The following is a 20,493-nucleotide window of genomic DNA, read 5'->3' as shown; positions in this document are numbered from 1 at the left end:
AACAACAGTATGCGCTATGTGAAAAAGCCAGGAGAGTGGTAGAGTGGTTCGAGCAACACACTTTGCGACAAGTTTGCCGTCGGCTCGATCTTGCCAGCACAATCTCTCTGTGTCGTCTTTTCTAATACCATAGGTTGGTAATGGACTGCGGTAGCTATGTATTATCGAGCTCTTTAAGGCTATTCTACTGACGTTATGGTGGTGTTTCGGCTGTAAGGTCTCGGTTCCATCCGTTATGTAGCGCGCTTCTTGGCCCATTGTTGACGGTCGCCCTTCGTACGAAGCTTCTTTTAGTCACGTTGTGGCTTAGAGCTCTTTCAATTCTGAATCACCGCAGCACATCTTCATTGGTTACTAAACAAACTGGCACATGCGTAATATCGTATAGGGCCTCTGTGAGCATGCAGAAGTACTGCAACAAGACGTGGCTTAGGGTCGACTACTGTCGGAAGTGGTACTGGAGGGAATTGACACCATGAATCCTGCTGGACTGTCCATACGTCCGTAAGAGGACGAGGGGGTCGAGATATGCTCAATAATGTTCATGTCTCGGGAGTTTGGTGGGCAGTGGAAGTGTTTAAAATCAGAAGAGTTTCCCTCGAGCCACTCTGTAGCAATTCTGGACGTGTGGGGTTTCGCATTGTCCTGCTGGAATTGCCCAAGTCCGTCGGAATGCACAATGGACGTGAATGGGTGGAGATGATCAGACAGGATGTTTACGTTTGTGTCACCTGTTAGAGTCGTATCTAGACGTACCAGGGGCTCCATATCACTAGAACTGCACACATCCCACACCGATAGAGTCCACGAGCCTCCACCAGCCTCCACCAGCCTCCCTTGCAGGGTCCGGTGATTCTTGAGGTTATCTACATACTCGTAGCCATCCATCCGCTCGGTACAATTTTAAACGAGTCTCGTCCGATCAGGCAACATGTTTCCACTCATCAAGAGTCCAGTGTCGGTGTTGACTTGCCCAGGCGAGGCGTGAAACTTTGTGTCATGATGAGAGGCACCCACATGCCTTGCTCATACTGTGGCATCAAGCAGTCAGGCCTGCAAGATGAGTGGTCTGCCATGCGAGTGGGCTCATTCATATTTATCAAGTAACATGAACTCTAGTACTCACAATTAAGTTACAAGTTATTCTCCTGTTTGATTATTACGCAACGGAAACGCACATCTGACTATTAGTAATTTACACAACACTGACTGTTCACTACACACTGGCAATACCACATTTTCTTCCTTAATTAACCGGCTTATATCAACACGTGGCCATCGCACTGAATATGAATGGCGCGCACATTATAAATTCTGGATATCATGACAACATACATTTCGAAGGAAAAGGTCTCCAATCTTTTTCTTTTCACTATCTTATTTATTCCGATCAATTCTATAACCTAAACACACAAATTCTATAACCTACAACAATAACACATGAGAAATTCTGCCCAGTGGCCATGGCTTTACATTGGTGAGTCTCTATCTTATGGTCTCGTAATTATTTAATGTTACAGTGCACTTTTTGGATAGGATGCTGGATCTTTTGCTATATCTCACACTTCGACTCTCACAACCATCATCACGAAACTTTCCTCCAGACCGAGCGGTACAAAAGGAACATGCATAACCCACTACCTATGAAACTACCTTGCTACTCACCCATGCAAACCACACATACTTAAATTACACCACACTGCAACATGGAATACAACACAAGGAATAGTCACAACGTTATAATCACACCACTTTCAGCTTTCCCACTTCAATTAGTATTCATCCCAGTTTCACACGACATTGCCCCAATTCGTAATTTTTCTTTCCTACTGTGAACTCTGGAGGATATATGCACGTCTTCCTGTGCAGTGCAAGCCAAGTGGCGTTGCTGGATAGAGGGCTGACTCACCTTGCTTCTCTCTCAGAGTACTATAGTTTGAATCAAGCATCACACGGAAACATAACGCGCAAAGTAATATTAAGAACATATTCATCACACACGCGAGTCCTCAACTGATACCATGGACGAGTACTTCTCTTTATCCTTTGTCTCATAAACAGATTGAGACTCACACAGTACTCACCACGTGGGGGTACTCGTCTCTAATTTCAAGTCCTGCACACGCCATTTCTTAAATATTTCCAACTTATAGTACACATGCTAGTAATTCAGTTTAACTTAAGCACTCGGAAGTATTTCAACTTATTGCTACACATGGTTTCATTGTGACCGTCGGTCACTTCCGAAGATTACTACGTTCCCCTTAATATTACCTGCCTGACATTTAATTCTCCCCACAAAAGTTCCTGAAATAGAGAAATTATTATTCCAAACTACTCTTAAGTATTTCACATGTATACCATGTCTCCACTCTTTTATCTTTACGGAACACACCTAAGACAGCTCTTACCAACTCTAGATCCAGCGGCAGAGTGCTGAAACATGGCTGTTCTTCAGGTCCTCTCACACCTCTGCCGAAGTGGGGGAGCACCTTGCTACCGTATTGGTCAGCCACATTTCAGGCGCTCAAAGGTCCGGTAAATTTCATCTCTTTGGTTCCACCAAAGGTGGCCAAAGGATCGTCTCAAAGATGATCATATATTCACATTCACTATCTGCGGTTAGCAGACGACCATACACTCATTCATTTCACAGATCTCACCAAACTGGATGTAGGGATTTATATTGTGGGAGTGCACATGTGATCAATTAAATAAATAAATTGTCATTCTTTCCCACACTGGTATCCGGCTTTGCTGTATTAATTGAAATTGAGTTATTCTTAGAAAAAATATGTTGTACTGACAAGAATAACGAAGAATGTTGTTCCTATTTTCAATGTCGGGCGTTACTGTACCCTTTCAATGAAGTCATCAAGGGTACACGAGTGGGCCTCTGCAGCAGTTTGCAGAAGGGTTCTACTTCTGTCACATTGAACGATTCACTTCAGTCGTCGTTGGCCCCATTCTTGCAGGATCTTTTTCCGGCTTCAGTGATGTCATAGATTTCGAGTTTTACCGGATTCCTGATATTCACGGTACACTGCTGAAGTGGTCATACGGGAAAATTGCCACTTCATCGCTACATCGGAGATGCTGTGTCCCATCGCTCGTGCGCCGACTATAACACAACATTCAGACTTATGTAAATCTTGATATACTGCCATTGTAGCATCTCACACAACAACTGCGCCAGACACTTGTTGTCTTATATAAGCGTAGTCGACTGCAGCGCCGTATTTTGCTTGTTTACGTATCTCTGTAATTGAATATGCATCCCTATACCAGTTATTGTGCCGCTTCATTCTATATTCTCGTCAGCACCTTAACGCCACATTTCAAAAGCCTGTTTCTGTTAGTGCGGCAGTTTTTATGATTTTAGTTGACTTACATATAACGCTAATCGTCAAACAAATACATTCATGACGCTTCCTAACACTTAAATGTTTATTCGGTGGTAAAACACTTTTACTTTAAAATGCATTTCTTGCAGTTTCCTGTATACTACTGGTATTTTCTTCCCTTCATCCGTCATCCCTTACAACAACACTCTAAGCCACAAAAAAAGAATTACAAAGGAAGTATGAAAATTGACCGAAAATTCATATTCCTATTTGTATCGACAGAAAATTCGTAATCGTAAACTTTGGTGGCCGATGGATGAATATGTGACGCTGCAGCGCAATTTCGACGCGCAGCTGACAAGATATTAAACGGGGGACATACGATACCAAGGCATAAAACCATGTACTCAGTTAGGCAGTAACTATGCCTCACAGACAAGCGCATGAAAAATATACGCAAATGTCTACATTTGAGAGAGGACGTGTAGTTGGATTCAAAGAAGCCGGTTGGAGTAATCTCCGAATCCTTCAACATTTGAATAACAGCGATGCCACTATTCGACGATGTTGGCAGGAATGGGAATCGTCAGAGAGGCCCTCAGAGCCCCGGATTCATCAGTGTCATCGATCAGATCTCCAACTGACGCTTCAGTGATCACAATGACCGTTACTAGGCGGCTCACAGAGAGGGGGCTAAGTTCACGGCGCCCCTTGCGCCGACCTCCATTGACCTCTGTACACCAACGAGCGCGTCTGCAGTGGTTTCGGGCCATTCGGCCTGGAATCTCATTGACTGTGGTAGAACTGTCCTCAGTGAGGAGTCCTCCTTCGAAATAAGCCCCAAAGACCAGTGAACACATGTCTAGATCTCATACGAGCGTTGACGTACCGACGTCCACGTCCCCCGCCATGTGGCCCAAGAACGAGCAGTTCTGCCGTTGTATTTCATAGCAGAACTCCTTTGGTTGTCACCCGCGCCATCCTTACAGCACAGCGGTACGTCTGCGTAATTCTGTGCCTCCTTTTGTTGCCCTGAATGGTCAATTGTCCTGGGCTTACATTTCAGCAAAATAATACCTGCCCACGCTCGGCGACAGTTTCTATTCTATGCCTTCGTGTTGCTTGCCAAACCTTATTATGGCGAGCAGTGTCGCTGGATCTCTTCCCTACTGAGAACGTTTGGAGCATTATGGGCAGGGCCCTCCCATCAGCTCTGTATTATGGCGATCTAACGCGCCAACTGGACGGAATTTGGCACGATATCCCTCAGGAAGACTGCTCTCTCAATCAATGCCATACAAATAAGTGCTTGCTTGCATAAGTGCCAGAAGTGGACCAACGCGTTATTGTCTAGCCCAATTAGTGAAACTCTTTCTCTAGAATAAATCTCGGAATTTTTCTGAACCTGTAATCAGCTTTCTGTCTCGTCATCACTTCAATCGATTTCCTTCCCATTTGCATAATTCTTCGTCGTGCATCGTTTATTTATTTTAATGTCTTAAAGTGTATTTCTGAGAAAACAGTAACCTAGTCTAATACTTTTAGTGTCTCAGTTTAACATCTTAGTACCCATGTTCACTTTTAGTTACCTTCATCTTGTAACCTATTTCCTAGGCACTATGCATTTCGTTCAAGTGATCTTCCTGAAGTTCACCGCCGTCTCTGACAGAGTGACAATGTTATCGCCAGCTTTAAAGGTTTTCTTTCTTGTCCCCATCTTTAATTCACATTCCGAATTATCTTAGGTTTCCTTTATTTCTTCATCCGTAAGTAGGTTGAATAACATGGGCAAGGGTAGATTACAAACATGTCACACTTCAGCCGATGCCTGTAATTCGTGTTCTCTCACTTTTACAACTAAAGTCTGATTTCTGTCCAAGCTGTACACAACGTCTCGCTCCCTGTATTTTATGTAACCTCAGAATAACTTTTTTGTAGTCAATACTGCCAAAATATTATTCCATTATTTTGCTAAAAAATTTAAATTAACAGGAAACAACTTCTCAATGAAATGTCTGCTTTTTTTTCTTCATCTTATAATTTTTACACCCTTTATTCGATTTCTATTGACGAACATGGCGATTGAATAGAGATGAAAAAATGACTAATCGACTTCTAGTATTTTCTGGAAGCTGAACACGGAATATGTACATTACTAGTCTTTAACACTAGCTATTCGACCATGGAACTAATAAAAACAGTTTCAAAAAATAAGAAACTTTATTTATTTCTTGACCTAGTAAAGACTCAAAGAAAGTCATTACTTTACGTTTTGGAATTACAAATTCCTTTACACCAATGAAATGTATCCGTATGACAACGACTTCTCCCTCAGGAGAAGCATCCTCGCCCTCCACCATCTCCATCACATCGGCTAACCAATCTTCTTCTGGCATCAGTTCGTCAATCCACCATAGATCTGTATCTGAATAATCCATCTCGTCAGGGATAACCTCGAAGAGGTCCAGTTCTTCTGCCAGGTCAGCCTCGATGTCCAGTACATATTCCTCGAAATCAGCTTCCAGCAAGTCCATTTCCGATCGCCATCTAAAAACAAAATTGAATTGTTTTGGAAGACATCATGTGGAAAACTATTCTAAAATTTATTACCCTTAAACAGTGTCATTCTTGTGTGAAGAGATTTTTCAAACTTATAAAAATTTATGACTGTGTCGTGGCACGTCTTTTAATGAGTACGTATAACAAACGAACTTATCAAAAGCATTATCAGCACCAAGCTGACTTATTTCTAAAATACTTTATCTGATGACCTCACACTAAGCGTTTGCAGACAACAAGTGAACGGTGCGACACACAGGAATACTACAACATATCGGATGTGTGAAATTGTCATGTACAACTAACTGTGCCAGAAGCGACATTGAACGTATGTTAAACGATGCTTCAACATAATTTAAGGAAGTACGTCGGTCTCTCATGCTGGTAGTTAACTACTACTGATGTGATTAGCTGCATGTGTATCGTGACATTTCCGGCATATCTCGTGGACTGCATGTTGCTACCCTTTACGATCTTGCTCGCCACATTGATCATTACATGACATCTGCTAAGGGGACTGAAATCGGTCGTGTTTTAATTTGCTGTCATCACCAAGCGGACATATATTGCCTGGTGTCACACTACAATGTCAGAGTCAGTTACGGACTGCTTGTACGTCAGTGACGTAACCAGTGAGACGACCAGCCCCACCCACCCTCCACCTCTGCGCTGTGTCCACCCTGAGCACTGTGGTTGGCGATCTTATCTGTATCTCCCCTCTTTGCAAGCACTGACGAGCTATCGTAAATCATTATACGTACATACATAACTAAAAGAACTTATCTTCTATTAATCAGAAAGACTTGGTACTTACATTTCAGTAGAGAGTATGAGCTGCCATGAAAGCCTGAAATAGAAAAGAGAAGAACATGCATTTTAATTAGGATTGACGAAGAGTAAGTAGTTAGATTTACTAACAATAAGCAATACTAAGAGCTCGAAGGAGCGAAAAGTTTTCCGAAACATGTATTTCGGTGTGAAACTTTGTAAGAACTTCGAGACGCGAGAGCAATTGTTGCCTGTATGCCTCGCCAGCCACACGTCAGCTCGACTTCGACCAAAACGCGAGACTGACGCAGCGATTCCGGTCTACAGCGTTTAGAGTGACGAGTGTGCGAGGATGTGAGAGCTGCCGGCGACTTACCAGCACAGAATCGCGAATGCGACGTCGTCGAGCGCAGTGATAAGCACGAGAACAAGCATCTTGTCTGACTGCTTAGCACCAAATTAGTGTTTCCGCGGTTACCCCGGCTGTAGCTCCATTGTCGATACAGGAGACAAGGGAGTCTCACCACTCACGAGTGTCGCGTGAAAAAACTGCTCAACGAATCACTGTTTTTATTCACATATTTATTTAGCCGCTGCGTGTTAACAAAACATATTTAATGGTTGTTGCACTGACCGACATAGTTTACATTGCAGTTTGATAATAGTTTAAAGATTGTTCTTCATGTATCGCTAAGCGCGACTTAAAGTTAAGGTAAAAATGCAGAGATTTGATAGATAAACGGTGTTTGTGATAGAAACTACGCAGATGTTCCGAGGTTCCTCTTTCGGTTGTCTTTTGGTATCCACCCAGCGCGTTCCAAAAGTCTAGGTAGGATGACGTGCTCCGCTGTGCCTGCCTACCAGGGCATTGTCGTAATAGACGTGCGTAGACAAATTCCTGCAGTGACTAAAAAAGTATCAAGCATTTTCCGCTTATCAAGTGGTCGAGGCCAGAAAGTTCGTCTGGGAAACACAATACGAAAATGCCATACTTTTTAAGCTGTACGGCTCTGACGTGTAACATGTCTTTCCAGCCTGATGGAAACTATATTAGATGTTTGACGTTTAAATAATCTAGCTTGAGAGATTATGGTTTATAGATGCAGGACGATGTACTATTCTATAGAGTTGTTTCTTTGCCATTGCAGCGACTATCGAATTTCTTTCCATTCCAGTAAAGGGTGCTACTTCAAGGCAGAGACAACGTCAGTTGTATCAAAGTACAATAACGGTCTCGTCCTGTCACACTCCACTGTACCACTTGGTCTGTTGTTTCATGCTGTGTGATACCGGTGTGTCCTTTGATCAAATATAATTGTGGACGTCTATATTGTAGAGAAATATCACTTATACTTTGAGGTCGATTCCTTATCTTCTAGTAAATCTACAGTACTTCTAGAACCAGTCACTATAAAGACGACGTCGGAGGCAGTTTAGATGCATAATGAGGCCTTCTTCGTCGCTTACACTTCCCGAACACAAATGCTGGTTTCCGCCAGAAGTTTGCACATTTTCCCAGCCTGCGAACCTCCGTAATATAAGTCGCACTACATGAAAGACTTATGAGCGTTTTTGTTCACGTGGAAGTGGCGAGGTGAGACGTATTACCAGCTGAGGTTGTTGGTGTAGACTGTCCTCCACGCTGATACAAAAGATCTGGTAGTACGACTATAGCTTCAGAATGCTAGAACCTACGTTTACAGTTTCATTTGCTGCAGGCATGATCAGATGTCTCATCGGTAAAGAACGATATTAAGGCAAGATCTTACAGTACGGTGTGTGAGTTCTCTGTCTCCCTTAGTAAATAGTTCGAGGCACTATCATATACGTAATATGGATCGATAACTGGACGACGTTTGTATAATGCTATGGTAAAGCGTAAATAAAACCAAAACCTCGACACCTGGGATGCTGCACTTACTGTGACGAGCAACCGTCCAACGTCGCTTGCTAAGCATTCAAGATGTACGCGCCTCGTCGGTTCTCAGTCAACGAACGGCTCCAGCAATTTAGCCGAACTCTAGGCGAAACTGTGACAGGACCTAGTTGACCTCTTGGTGTTGTTATAGTCCAGCAGTTCCTTCTGAAACTAGAACTGGATAGTTAATAACAGCTTGACTGCGAGCGGTTTTGTTCTTTCAGACAGAGAGACTATTTAACCCTCGATTCAGTCACAGAAGTGTCATCCTCAGATTAATCGAGTAAGTATGCAGGCACACATTAGTACTTTTAGAAACATGCTTAATATTGTTACAAGTATCCTGTATTTACCGTATACAAAAGGGGACTCAACACAGATCCGTGTAAGAGGCTGCTATACCACCTGTGGTGAGTGTTAGGTTTTGTCAGAAAGTCTAATGAATAAACTTGATTTTGAAGAAAATAGTGTACCTTATCGCTAATAAAGCCTGGAATAACTATCATGTGTAATTTGTTAACTAACACATTTGTTTCCACGCTGTCTTCAGCTTCAGAGATGCTGCGAACCGGGACTGTTGGGAAAGCATTCAGTGTCGTGGACTTCCTGACCCTGGGCGTTGCGACCTGTGACGTCAACATGGGGTTTCCGAGGACAAATATTTTAGCCGTGACTGTACCGACCGTCAATGAAAGCCGTAATAGTGGTCGAGACTCTGCTGACCTTTTTCATTAAGAACAGTCCCTTTCACATTTTATCCAGACTTACGACTGGCTAATACACAGGCATGCTCTATATATTTTTTATATTTTTTGTTTCTGACTTTTTATTTTCTTCTTATCTTCACCTTTGTTCCTTTCTACAACATTACTCGGTGAAGCCATCCTCATCATTTCATTTGGGCCTTTGTTCCACTTCAAAGCGGCGTCGGCCCTGTGACTATGGATTTGGCAATGCTAGTGTCGGAGGATAGCTGAATGCCCTTCCTACCGCCACCAAGAACCCCCCAGGACGGAATTAGTGTACCCCAGCTGCCTGTTTCCAGTGTAAGCCATGAAAAAATCCGAATACTTCCAAATGTCTATGACTGTTGTAACTGAGGCGGGACTTGGGGACCAGCACAGTATTCACCAAGTCGAATGTGGAAAACCGCCTAAAAACCACATCCATGCTGGCTGGCACATGGCCCTCGTCGATCTGGGGCCAGAATGTCGACCTGAGTCAAGGAAGCAGCAGATTATTGCTCTCGGCTAACCTGGTAAGTCAACATTACTGACTAAATTGAGCAAACTTATCATCTTATTTTATCTTACTAAATTTTTTTATAAGAAAGCCATGATTTCGACATCTGCTATGTCAGCCAATTCGTTATTGAAATATCTTTTTACCTTTTGTCTAGATATATCTATATTTTTTTCCTCTTCTGAAAGGGGGGGCAATGAAATACTTTTTAATTTCAAATGTTCCATTTACTGCTTCCTCCTTCATACGTTCTCATGTTTTTGACTTATTCGGGAGTTTACTTTCGTACCGTACGCCAACCTTCGACAGAATTCGTGGTCTTGAGCCGCTGGTTAAAAATGTTCTACATTTCAATTGGGATCCTAGCATATTTCGTGTACTGATTGGCCATACAGTCAGCTAACTTCATTACCTTTTCTCCACTGGGCATTTTCTCCATTATTAAAAACCACAGCTTCGCGGAGTATGATTTGTCTGGGAACAAAATAAATCCAGGCTACATGGATCGAAATTAAAACATTGTCTTTCAAATCTTGAAATCCCTACTTAAAAATTTTGGAAAACAAGCACTGTGTTTTCTTCGTTGACCCTTTTCCTGCCCTTGCACATTCCTTTCTTAAATTGCAAATCTGCTTTGTCAGGTGGGTAAGATCGTCGTTGTTCGACCATGGTGCTGCCATTTGCAATTTTTAAATGCCCCGTCACTCATCCTGTTGGAATTCATGCACAAGCAGTTTGTCTAAGCATCACATTTTCTGTGTACCCGGTAGCGGTAACTAACCTCCAGAAGGCATACCTTCCCTTTCGTCGTAATTATTTTCGTTACCGACCCTACATAGAATTCAAATAGCTTAGCCCTATGGAAGTATATGGGAACAAAGGCTGTCGGCAAAGGCACTGCCACACTGGCGGTGGCAACAATTCCGCAGCTGGTGAACAACTGGTGTAAATCAGCAGGTGGCTCTGGTGGTAAAACCCACGGTACGAAAATGCTTGGTCGCAGGTCGCACAGTACCTGCGGCACCTAAAAAAGGGTCAAAATCACCACAGTCTGATTTGGTAGCCTACAGTTCACGTGCCTTTGTGTAAAAGTGACGTCATTTTGACGTCACACCCTGTACTGAAGACGAAAAGGGCTGCCTATCGACTTTCGTGATAGTTCTGTTCGCAGCATGTGAGGTGAACATGACGTTCTAAACAATAACATTCGCCTCAATTAGAGAGGAGGTTACAGTTTTTTCTTTACTAAAGGTTTCGTTAATCTGGTAGTTAATTTGTTAATAAGATGTGTAAAGTTCTGTACTCATATAGACTAGTCTCTGAATAAGGGAGAGATTAAAAATTCTGCATGTATTAACTCCGAAGCTTACTGCAAAAGTTTTACTAACTATTTTTCGTAAAAAGTCTCTGTCAACCCCAAATTGAGGCGAATTGCTAATTTACAAGTAAAAAAAAAAAAAAAAAAAAACAGATAAAGCTAGTCAGCGTGGAACCCAGTATGGTATATATTCAACGGTGTTCATTAATTCTGTTTTTAAAACTCTGAAACGAGTTTCAGGATTGAACTATAACTATACTTACTTTCAGAAGATTAGTTGGTTGGTTGGTTTGGTGATTGAAGGGACCAGTCTCTTTCAGAAGAAACAGAACACTTTGTACAACTCGAGTTAGGACGCAGATATTAACAGAACATGTTCAATAGTATGTTCTGCAGAAATTAGTGCAATTTGATCCATGTTGGCCAGCAGCTCCAAGGTCAACATCGATATCGCGTTGCAACACAACGTGCCTGTAAAATTTTCCTGCGGCTCTCGTTGTCGCTGTAAACCGAAGGAAATGGATCAGCGTAACTTGAGCAGAGCTGTCGGATGCCCGCAGATGTACAGTCGAACTGTACCGTCAAATCAGTGAGTTTGAAAGAGGGCGCATTATTTGCATGAAAGACTGTGATGCATCCATACAAGCAATTGCTGGTCGTGTAGAACAAAGTGTATCGGCAGTGCAGCTGGTGTGTGTAGAATGGTTCACAGAAGACCGTAGAACACAACGAGATGGGTCATGTTGCACCAGAACAGACCACACCCCTGAGATGATTTACACCTCATCCAAATGGCATTGCAGGACAGATCTGCGACCTCCTCGGCTCTACCGCAACGGTGGAACTGTTTAACACATCGTACACCATTAGCGATGACAGTCCGTCGCCATATATTAAGACATGGGTTACTTGCTCGTCGTCCACTTCTCCGCCTACTTTTGACGAATGTGGAGAAACATGGTAGGTGGCAATGGCATCAGGTAGTGTATTCGGTCGTATCCAGCTACTGTTTGTTTGAAAATGATGGCGCATTTTGGTTCGCTGTAGACAGGGGGAGCGGCATCACAGTGAATGCATTCACACAAGGCAATCAGTGCCCACTCAAGGCCTTGTGGTGTGGGATGCTGTTGAGTACAGCCACAAATCACAGCTGATGTGTGTCCAGGGCACTTTGACCAGTGTTATCTACGTCAATGACATCCTGCGAACCATTGCCATACCCTATCTGCACGACATCCAGATGCCACTTTTCAGCATGCCAGTGCGCGATGTCGTATCCTCTTAGCATCACAGGATGTTCCGCTTTTGCAGTGGCCCATAAGATCACCAGACTTGTCGCCAATTGGAAAACTGTGGGGTATGGTGAACGAAAGGTGCAGTGCTGTGCCCAATTGCCGAACACCAGAGATGAACTTTGGAAGCAGGTGAATGCAGCACGAATGGCTACACCATAGGACGCCATTCGCACCTAACATGCGTCGATGCTATCTATCACGCATGGAACAAATTATCAGGGCCAATGGCGAAACATGTGCCTATTTGACAACAGGACACATGCTGAGCTGAGGTGACTCAATTGCTAATCATTTCTACAGAACATACTAATGTACATTTCCTGAGACTATGAACGTCCTATCTCTAGTCGTTGAGGGTGTTCTGTTTGTTCTGAACATGAGTGTACAAATGGTGGGTAGCCATTCTAGGAGACGAATTAAACCAGCAGCTCATTTTTCGTATGTCCTTTGAATAAATTCTGCTACAAAATGACAGCACATTTTGAACAGCTCGAAAACACTTTGATGTTGGTAAGGTTTTTGTAATGAAATGACGAAAAACCTAAATTTGGTGTTGAAAGGTGCACTTTAGTTGAAGACATTATTGTCTGAAAAACAAGTGTCGTAAAAGAATTAGGCTATATGTAAGTTATCTTTTAATTCTCTTGCAAATGTGTCAGTCTTGTTATGGTTTTTAATGTGAGTGACAGTTTGTAGCAGCAAATGATCAATGTGTCTTGAATATTTATTCACATTTGCATGTTTGATGCTTAATTTGTAAATTATTGATAATAACAGCTCACCCCTGAAAGACAGAGAGAGAACGTTCACTCTCATATGTGCATAACATCGATTGTTACACAGCATACATTTTTGTAAGTACAAAACGCCTTGTCTTGCTGCATTCTATTTTATGTTCACAGACGCATTTCGCCTTTTTTTCAGTTTAAGGCACATATTTGAATCTAGAATGATACAGTTATGATATACTTTTGTTTCGGTATGTACCTCGCTTTATATTTAAATAAGTGACAAACTATGGTTTTTCCTCTTTGTTGTTGGCATCGATGTTTCCTCTCATCTGGTCAAATGGAGCTCGCACTATTGTTCCATTGACAAAGCACAATCATGTTTTGGTGTTGCAAACATTTTTTTCCCACTTTTCGTTTTGTTTACAATTGTCCTTGTGACGTACTATCACTCTCAGTCTACGCTTGTATCTGTTTGTTCTCTGTTCTGTGTGTGTGTGTGTGTGTGTGGGTGTGTGGTGGGTGGGTGGGAGAGAGAGAGAGAGATAGAGAGAGAGACAGAGAGAGAGAGAGAGAGAGAGAGAGAATATACATGCAAGTATTTTTTTTTCCATTTGATTTGAGTTTTGGTTTAAATGTTCGCCGAGACGTTCATGGACCACTGAGTGAGTGGAAATCGGGTTGCGAGGCATTATTGTTATGATAATAGTCTTTTGTTGTAGCGTTTCTCTCTTATTTTATTTATTAGCGTAAAGAATGAGTTGTTTGGTATGTGTGCTTGATCATTCAACAGAGTTTTCTTTTGTGCTTCGGTTCTGTGTATGTGGTAATTTTCTTGCAAGGTTATGAGACGTCTTTTATTGTGGATTCTAATTATTTTCATGTTTTCTTCTCAAGTGGTTGGTTTGTGATTGTGTTCTCTTAGTCGTTCTGCAAATGTGGAGTGGCTTGTCCATACTTCCAGGCTCTCATGTGTTCCTTGTATGTCACATCAAATGTTCTGCCTGATTGTCCTATGTATCTGCCATCACAACTGTTACATTGTAATTGAAATATACTTGCTTTCTGGTATATATCTGTGTTTTTTGTCAGTTTTGGGGTGTATGTTTTGATACAATTGTCTGTTGTGTATGATATGTTTATTCCCTATCTTTTGAAAACGTTGGTGATTTTTTGTGTGAGTTTGTGTTTGTATGTCATTATGTGCCATCTTCTGTTTTCTTTTATGTTTTCCCAATAATTTTGTGTAATTGTTATGGTAGTGAGTGATTGTGATTGTGCATGGTCCTGTTGTATATTGTCAATGGTTTTTTCCCTTTCTAATTATATTTTAATTTTGACTTTGTTGTTAAGTTTTGTGATTATATCACTCATTGTTTCAGGCTATCTACATTATTATCTCCAGTTCTTTTTAGTAGTTTTCTTTGTTGAGTGAAACTGTAATGTGTCCGTGGAGAATGTGCAGAAGTATTGCTTGCTCTTGTGAATGTGTGTTGTTCAATTCCTGAGGGGTGATAATGCCAGTTGGTCTGGGTGTTCGGTGAATTTCAAACGTATGCTTATTGTTTTGCTTTTTAATTGTTATATCCGGAAAGTTGATTTTGGTTGCTCTCTTTTCATACCATTGTGTTTTTTTTTTATTTTTTTGTAGCTTGTTGATGTCTGCATGTAATTATTCAATTTTTGTTTGTGCTTCATCTATTGAGCAGAGGACGTCATCCATTACCTGAAACAGTATAGTATGTTCTATTCTTTTGCTGCTGTTTTTGTAATTAGTGGGTCAGTTATAACTGGTTCCTTATCTCGTGACATAGACGACCGGTCTCGGGTTATACAATGGAGGTCCTTGTATCCGCATTCCCTATTCCCCAGGATCGACAGTAAATTGCTCAAGGTCACCTAGGTGATGCACCCAGGCAACTGTGCAAGTGATATTCAGGATCATGACATAATTCTAAAGTCATCACATCTCATAAAAATGGCGGAAACCCCGTCTAAGTTTCGTCACCCCATCCCTTTAAGCATGAGGATTAAGCACTCTTTTCAGATGTTAATCTTTTTTAACTGGGACACTTAACTGTGAGGCGTTGTTATGGAGCTGGACTGCATAGGAAGAGGATGTGGCTAGCTCTTAATAACAGATTATATCACCTTATTTCTATTTGTTAACAACCGTGTTATGTGACACCTGCAGAGACCATATCGGTTCAGATCTCTAAGTACTGTTATTATACCATATTTTACGTATTTTTCATCTATTTCCCACAATGCATTCTGGAGCTGGGTAGCGTAGGGAGACAAGTGCCTTTTTTTATAATGTTATGTCACATCAGTTGGGTTATATTTGTTAACAAGTGTTTTGTATTAGCTGGAACCAGCAGAGACTCTCCATTTATGTCAGGTACAACACTGCACGTGTCTGTGCGTCTGTGTCTAGGGAAACATGCTTTACTGATCGCCATACCACATGCCAATTGATATGTGGATACCTCCTCAGAATGGGTTTGCTACGCTATCCTGTGGTTAGTATCAGACAGGCGTCACCTTGAGTCGCAGGTCTGGTTCCTGGAAGAGCTATCTGAATATAGCTATATTTGATACAAAAAGAAGGCTGTATATATGGTGAAGTGACTGTTAATAGTGCTGGACAGCCACTGGTGGTAATTCATCTATTAAATTTCTAATCAGTCATGTCTCATATGTCATCTCCACAGTTATAACATTGTGCTGATGCATAGCGCTACCACTCTTTCGTGAACTTGTACAAGACCTGGTCAACTCATACCAAGACAGGGGTCTGGGATTTGTATTTGACTTTAAAATGTAGACGTGCACTCATAAAGAAACCAAAGCATGCCAATATAAATTGTGCTACTACCACGAACGTCGGAAGTACTTTGACAAAGTGCAGAATCCGTAACACCAGATATGAATTTACATGTCTGACCTGCTGGAGGATGTGTAAGGCCTGTGCGATGTTCCTGTTGACACCTGTCTGGACTGCTTGTAGCAGTCAGTTACATTTGTACACTGCTGGGCGTCATATGCCGTTGGTAACAACAATTCCGAGGCGTTCCAAGATATCAACGAGCCATAAACGTGCTACATATTCTTCCAATAGCCTGACACCGATACACATCAACAACCAACTTGTCCACGTTTATATGGCTGCTAGTGGCCGTTCCTTATTTGTGGATCCAATCTAAAGCCACATGCATGTCGTTATCAGTCCGCTCTGCCAGCGATAGCCCATTAGTATATGCTTTACACTTAAATGTATATCATCCCAAAGTCAACAGCCACAGAGTAACGGATCAAGGGCTAGCACATATAATATTCTAGGCAGGGGACACCATTGTCTGTCGTATCTCGATACAATGAGCGATTTCGTCGTACACCCATTGAGAAGGACTACAGAGAAATCATGGTGGAGTAACTACGTCACGACTGTGATAAATGGCCATGGAAACCACATGTGCATCAAGATTTAGACTCACTCCATTGAAAGCTTGATCAAAACACACTGACAATAGTGCGTCATGGCGGCAGCACGTCTTTGCAATGGCGATCATATCGTGATAGTCACCAAGCACCTTCTAGAAGTTGATATCCCCGCCATGCACTATACGATCATGTGAGATAACCTAGTGCAATTTTCATTGGAAGCTTGCTGCTAATAGACTGTGATATTTTAAAGTCTCAGTTAAGCAGCGTCAGCTGTCGTTGGCCCGGTATCCAGGTGCCACTTGAAGGTTTGTGCATCGCAACAATCAGCCCCTCCACAAAGCTGACGGTAACAACAAGCCAGGAGACATTATTTCATGGCAGATATTAGTCCATTGGGATGCTGCCATGTATCTAGTGATCCCATTGATTTATTTAATGTTCCACCTAGCAATGGTCTTCACCTTAAGTAACCTTGTGCACCTGGTTCAATGGTGCCGAAAATTGTACGTGTAACTCTGGTAATGCCCGCCATATCGATATCCAATGCAGCATCAAACTCAGTGTAATGTTCTACAAAGTCATTGCCCATGTCTTATTGCAACATTAGGTGTGTTCCATTATTCAATGCTTGTTCCAGAGCTCTTCGTCGTCTTTTGCCTTTGTTGGCGATATGATACATTAATGGGTGTCCACCTGTAACCTAGTTTAGTGTCCATGCTTGGAGCAATGAAATTTTAGGGTGTCATGATGGGTTTCATTTCGGCTTATCTCGTTGTATCCCCACTTGCTACTCTGGAGAAGGGGCTTGGTCAGTGCATTCCTATAGCACTGTGAAATAAAAGTGCATCCTATGACGTCGTCACACTGCCTGCTCATGATCATATGTTATCTTTTCACAACGCAGCACCAGTTTGCAGAAACCATCCGCTAATGTAGGGTCGCGACATCCGCCCAACTGCGTTGTTCATAAGCTTTCCTAGCAAGGATTGTCTCTGAGGTCGCCGACATTCAATTTCCAAAGACCGTAGCTCCGTCATACCTGCTGCTGCTGGAGGGAGATCATACATTAAATGTGTTATGGTCAGTGTAAGTTACAGGCCACAGTTCCGCATTGAGGACCTGGGTGTTAACATTTTGTGTAACAAACTCTGATCAGCTAGAACATTCTGACCACTGACTTGCTATCGATATAAACCCTCTAGGCGGTAACAGCGATACCTGGCAGGAATGACTGCTAGTCAGACACACGCGTGGAGCATGTACTATTGTTGAGTGTGCTGATCATGAGTGGATACAGGAATGTGCGCAATCTATGTAAGTCTGGCCGAGGACAGAAGTGTCGGCTTGGAGGGTCAGCACGAGTATTTCGGAAACTGCACGATTTTCGGTTGTTGGATAAGTGCTGTGTTGAGTTTTTTCAACACATGGTGGAAACAAGGTGAAACCATGTCCAGACATCGTGGGATTGGGTGGTCACCCCTCATTACAGTTTTCTCACGTCGTAGGCTGTGCAGACTGGTGAAACAGGACAGGCAGCGAACTGTGGTGGATTTAACTTCAGATTTTATAACTATGCACCGTACAAGTGGGTCTGAATACTGGTAACGATGCGCCTCCACAGGGCGACCCATGAATGTATCAATGTTAACAAGACGACATCAGCAACTACGACGGAAATGGGCACATGACCATCAGCTCTGGAAGTTGGCGCAGTGACAGAGCGTTGTATGGTCTGATGAATCCGATATCTTCCTCATCACGCCGATGCTGTGGCAAGAATACTTCGTCTTCCAGGTGAGCAGTTAGTTCCTTGACACCCGTACAGCAGGATGGAGACAAGCTGGTGGTGGTTCGATTATGGCGTGACGAACGTTCAAGTTTAAGGCACCATGATGGCCAATGACTATCATAAATTGATTGCAGACCACGTGCACGGCTTCATGATGATTATGCCTTCCGACGGCTGTGGCATTTTTCAACAAGATTAGGCGCCATGCGACAAGGCCAGGAGAGTGATAGATTGTTTCGAGCAACACAGTGGCGAGTTTCAGTTGATGTGTCGGCTTTTGAACTCCCTAGATCTGAAGTTGATCGAACACATCTACAATGTGAACCACGATGTCAGAGTTCATCGGCCCCTCCGCAGAATTTACAAGAATTAAGTGACCTGTGTGTGCAGATGTGGTGCCAACTCCCTCCAGCGACCTACCAAGGCCTCACTGCCTCCACGCCACGACACATCGCTGTTGTTATCCGTGTCAAAGGTAGACATACAGGTTATTAGGTAGGTATTCATAGTGATGTGGCTGAGCAGTGTACAGTCCATCGAGACGACTATCGGAATGACTCGTTACATGGGTGTATCCCGGATGGAGGCCATTAGCATGCTCCCACATGTAAAAAAAAATGCATGTTCTGTGTCAACATTCATAGCTCTGGGCACGGTGTGCATCGAGAAAAATGATCTTTCAGTGCAAGTACACAATTAAAATCGCCGCCTAGGATAAAATAGTCGTGGCTTCATTATAACAGAGGGCCAATTTCCTGTGTGAAAAAGCAGGACCTCTCTTCTGTTCCGTCTGTACTCTACAATACATAGACATAATGAGCCGACCGCCAAGCACTGTCGCTGCTAATCCTCCTCCCCCCCCCCCCCTGCCCCCCCTCCTCGAATGGTTCAAGATATCCCCTACTACCCTGATGCCTTTAGTAAGAAGCTATGTAATGGTGCTGCCGGTTTTGAGGGCACGTAATACTAAGGCTTTGTATTTGCACATATGGGAAATTCGGCGATATGCACTTCTTGTAGGAGGAGGATGTATATGTCCGCCGTTTATATCACAACTTTAGGTAAAGATATCCTTTCCTGCGACTGAATGGCGTTGATATTGTGAGAGGCAAGCCAATATGCTTGTCTTCGTTCCTGTGTCTATGTATCTATCGCTCATGGAAACTTATGTCATCTGAATTTGTATTGGCACATAGTGTGGCTCTGTCGTGTCTCCCGGCGTTCGTTATAGTTCTAACTTAAAGTGGCGCCGACCCTGCTGGGTTGCCTGTTACTACCGTCAGCGAATCACCTTCACCGTCAGCCCAGTCCGCTTGGGAGAAGTTTGCCGTCGGCGTCGTCTTGCCAGACCCATCTCTCTGTGTCTTCTATTCTGGTACCATATATTGGTAATGGACTGACGGTAGCTCTACATTGTCAAGCACTTCAGGGCTATTCTACTGCCGATATGGTGGTGTTCTGCCTGTAAAGTGTCAGTTCCCTTTGTCATATAACTGCGCTTCTGGCCCATTGCTGACGGTCGTCCTTCGTATGTAGATTCTTTTAGTCACGTTGTGGCTTAGAGCTCCTCGATTCCCGAATCACCGCAGCGCATCTCCATTGGTTACTCGACCCACCTACACTGGAGAGCAAAACTGATACACATACTTAATATCGTGTAGGGCCTCCGCGAGCATGCAGAAGTGCTACAACATGACGTGGCATAGGATCGACTACTGTCTGAAGTGATGCTGGAGGGAAGTGACACCATGAATCTTGTCCATAAATCCGTAAGAGGACGAGTAGGTGGAGATCTCTTCTGAACAGAACGTTGCAAGGCATTTCTGAGGAAACAGTAAACACGAATAATACTTTAGTGCCTCAGTTTATCAACTTACTACCCATGTTCACTTTTACTGAAGTTCATCTCGTAACCTATTTCCTAAACACTATGCATTCGGTTCATGTGATCTTCCTCAAGTTCATTGCCGTCTCTGACAGAGTGTCAATGTTATCAGCAAGCCTCAAAATTTTTCTTTCACGTCCCCATCTTTAATTCACGTTCTAAATTATCTTTGGTTTGCTTTATTTCTTCCTCCATAAGTA

The sequence above is a fragment of the Schistocerca cancellata genome, chromosome 6, assembly GCF_023864275.1.
Source record: "Schistocerca cancellata isolate TAMUIC-IGC-003103 chromosome 6, iqSchCanc2.1, whole genome shotgun sequence".
Lineage (NCBI taxonomy): Eukaryota > Metazoa > Arthropoda > Insecta > Orthoptera > Acrididae > Schistocerca > Schistocerca cancellata.
This window is presented reverse-complemented; position numbering follows the sequence as displayed.